At 35.3% G+C, this 4150-nt stretch overlaps 1 long non-coding RNA gene across 1 annotated transcript; it reads left to right on the top strand.

The window, feature by feature from the left end:
- Positions 1 to 784: 784 nt before the first annotated feature.
- Positions 785 to 4150, top strand: LOC137238067 (uncharacterized). Its single transcript, XR_010949098.1, has 3 exons — positions 785 to 941; positions 3471 to 3737; positions 3802 to 4150. It is a non-coding gene; the product is annotated as an uncharacterized lncRNA (long non-coding RNA).

Here is a 4150-nt window from a genome sequence, read left to right as displayed (position 1 = left end):
CACTTCTCCCGGATTGTGTGTTATGTGTTCCAAATATGATCCAAATCGGACCACAAATACGATTTTTTGAAATATTTCGATCCATGCGCCACCAGAGTTTTTTCTTATTATCATCGGGCTCTGAACTATATTCCAAGTTTCAAGCTTGCAGCTTATCGGGAAGTTACTTAAATTTTAATTACAAAAATCCTAAACAACGGCCGACCGGCCGCTACACAGAGTCAAGCTAAATAAAGCCGTTTAAAAATTCAAACTCTCGATTTTATAACTGGCCAAATTATAGCTACCAACGGAGTAGTACTTAGTTGGCACTTTAGGAGTTCCGAACAAGAGATACCGACTTCCCTTCAGGGTTATAGTTACTTTTTATTATTTCCGCTATATATTTGTTCAGTCGAATGAAGAGAGCAATTAGGGCACACTGACAAACGTTGTGCACGACATTTGAATATACAAGTTGGCAAATCTATTTTTGGCATTCGAATAGGTACATTAATGAGTTCCGTGGAAATATTTTTCGCCACTCCTATACAAATATTCTAAGAAAAATTTCAAACAAAAAGTTTGGCGTTTTTTTTCTCTATTTTGGACAAAGAACGTTCTGGAAGAAACGGTATCTCCGAAAGAGAAAAAATAAGTATTTCAATTAAAGGTATCATTAGTATTGCGGAGCTTCTTTCAGCTGGTTTCATTTCAAATAAAAATATTAATGGCCTTGTTCCCTGCTGAAAGTTGTATTTTTACTTGCCTTTATTTCCAAATAAATAAAAGACTACGACTTAGTTTTTCGTGTACATTTATTAACACTTATCCTGTATTCAAAAAATTTACGTACGTGACATAAGTGGGTCAATTTTGCCCAACGGAGGAATGAATAGATTTTGATTTTATTTCAAGATTTAAAGTATATTTTTATTCAATAAATAATAAAATTGAGTTAAGTAAGTACGAAAAGATGTTCTTAGGGTGATTTTAAGCAACTAGTACATAAGATAGATGCTTCAGAATGAGTCTTACAAATAAATTTTTCGCAGCTTCCACATTTACTGCTATATTTCGTACTATTTGATCGACTTGGACATATAAAGTAACGACCACGTTTTAGATTTGTAGGTTTCGGAGTCTTTTCAGTAGTTGCTGCTGTTTTTTGAGTGTTTATTATGACCATTTTGGCTGCACTGCTTCGAGGAAGTATAGATCTTCACGATATTTCCTGAAAAGTAAGTTCGTTTTCGAGCTCTTCTAGGAACAAACGGCGTTTAAATTTTTTATTTTTGTTCCATTCAGGGTTTATTTCTCTAAAAATTACAAAAGCATTGTATGCACTTATATCTAGCATATTGTAAAACAAGGACTGTGGCCACCGATTTGTCCTTCTCTTGCAGGAGTATGTCTTGATAACTTGGTCTAGTATGTCAACCCGGATTTGGTTTTATTGTAAAAGTCTATGATTTCAGGATTTTCAGTGTTGGGATTGATTTCAACATTATTGTGAAGAGTACTGAGTAGATATACAGCTCGATTCTTTTTAGGCACATATCCAAATAATGTGGTTTTGTTCTTGTTATCAAAAAAGAAATGTTAATAATTTTCCGGTTTATTTTTTAGCTTTGTAATTTCCACAGGCAAAAACGTTTTATTCTTTCGAACCGTACCAACTAGGATCATCTTGCATTTCAAAAGCTCTATTCCCAACTCGTGAGGTGTAAAAAAATTATCGCACGTGATAGTACGACCTTGTATATCCTTCACCAGATCGAGTACAACACGACGCCCTTGCTCTTTCTCAGGCTTACAATTTCGATCTTTACCTGTATAAACCTGCAGCGACCATGCAAAACTTGTTTGGCTATCGCACAAGGCCCAAATTTTAATTCCGTATTTTCCAGGCTTCGATGGGATATATTGTTTGAAAGGACAACGTCCGCGAAATGTAACCAATTGTTTATCGACTGTGGCGAACTCTCCAGGGTTATACATCTTTTGTATGTTACATTCCCAGCGATTCCAAACATCCCTGCGCCTTTTCGAGATATCGCCATAAAGGTGGACCAGGGGTGACTCTAGAATGCGTTTGTACAATATGGGTATCAAACGAGTTAATGAGTATTTTAAAAGGGGCGTGGGCCTTAGTTCTATAAGTGGACGCCTTTTCGAGATATCGTCATAAAGGTGGACCAGGCGTGACCCTAGAATTTGTTTGTACGATATGGGTATCAAACGAAAGGTGTTAATGAGTATTTTAAAAGGGCGTGGGGCTTAGTTCTATAGGTGGACGCCTTTTCGTGATATCGCCATAAAGGTGGACCAGGGGTGACTCTAGAATGCGTTTTTACAATATGGGTATCAAACGAAAGGTGTTAATGAGTATTTTAAAACGGCGTGGGGCTTAGTTCTATAGGTGGACGCCTTTTCGAGATATCGCCATAAAGGTGGACCAGGGGTGACTCTAGAATGTGTTTGTACGATATGGGTATTAAATTAAAGGTATTAATGAGGCTTTTAAAAGGGAGTGGTGGTAGTTGCATATGTGAAGGCGTTTTCCAGATATCGACCAAAATGTGGACCGGGGTGACCCAGAACATCATCTATTGGATACCGCTAATTTATTTATATATATAATACCACAAAAAGTATTCCTGCCACGATTTCAAGGCTTTTTATTTCAGCCTGCAGAACTTTTCCATTTTATTCTGCTTAATATGGTAGGTGTCACACCCATTTTACAAAGTTTTTATCTAAAGTTATATTTTGCGTCAACAAACCAATCCACTTACCATGTTTCATCCCTTTTTTCGTATTTGGCATAGAATTATGTCATTTTTTTAATTTTTCGTTATTTTCGATATGAAAAAAGTGGGCGTGGTCATAGTCGAATTTCGGCCATTTTGTATACCAATACAAAGTGAGTTCAGATAAGTACGTGAATTAAGTTTAGTAAAGATATATCGATTTTTGCTCAAGTTATCGTGTAAACGGCCGAGCGGAAGGACAGACGGTCGACTGTGTGTAAAAACTGGGCGTGGCTTCAACCGATTTCGCCTTTTTCACATAAATAAGTTATAGTCCCAGAATCTATGCCCCTACCAAATTTCACAAGGATTGGTAAATGTTTGTTCGACTTGTGGCATTAAAAGTATCCTAGACAAATTAAATGAAAAAGGGCGGAGCCACGCCCATTTTGAAATTTGCTTTTATTTTTGCATTTTGTTGCACCATATCATTACTGGAGTTCAATCTTGACATAATTTACTTATATACTGTAAAGATATTAAATTTTTTGTTAAAATTTGACTTAAAAAAAAATTTTTTTAGCAGTGGGCGTGGTCTTTCTCCGATTTTGCAAATTTTTATTAAGCATACATTAAGTAATAGGAGTAACGTTCCTGCCACATCATATATAAATAATTTTCAAGTAGCTTAAAAATTAATGTAGCTTGACGTATTTCTGTGATATGTATTATATTAAGCATCATCCGGTGGCAAAGATCCTGAGCCAGATAAATAATTTTGCATGTAAATGCAACAACAACGATTTGAACCAGATAAATCCAGATAGAAGTCTGGTTCAATAGCTGAGCAGGTTTGTTTAAGAGGCTTTTCGATGTTCATTTGGCAGCACTAGCTGTTTTGACAGGTAGAACTGTCAGTTTGATGCATGCATAAACAATTTTTCAGTCATATTTAAAAGCAATTTGTACAACCAGAAAGGATAAAATGGAAAACATTAGTAAAATGTATGTATAACAAAGATACAATTTATAAAATCTTAACAAAAATATAAACTCTTACATATTTTAGTGACAAGAATTTGGTCTAGAGAGGAGACAAGGGCTTCTCCAAATGCATACCTTGCAAGGAAGGAAGAGTTTGGCAAAATTAAGAGGAAAACACATGCTATGGAGAATGTGCTGATGGATTTGGAAAGCCAAGTAGTATTGGCGAGTTTGATGTTAACCCACGATAGATATTTACTAATTTTATAAATAATTTCTTCTTGTTATATTTGTATCTTATAACAGAGTCAACCAAAGATGGTGGAGATGCTCTCGGCAAAATTTTAAAATTTAGTAAGGGCATATAAGATTTAAGAAATATAATAGACGAATTTTCTTACCCCTGTATCTGAATTTGATGTTAGTGTTTTTTA

Source organism: Eurosta solidaginis, chromosome 1 (genome assembly GCF_040869045.1).
Source record: "Eurosta solidaginis isolate ZX-2024a chromosome 1, ASM4086904v1, whole genome shotgun sequence".
Lineage (NCBI taxonomy): Eukaryota > Metazoa > Arthropoda > Insecta > Diptera > Tephritidae > Eurosta > Eurosta solidaginis.
The sequence above is the reverse complement of the archived record's forward strand: the minus strand, read 5'-3'. Positions and strand labels throughout refer to the sequence as shown.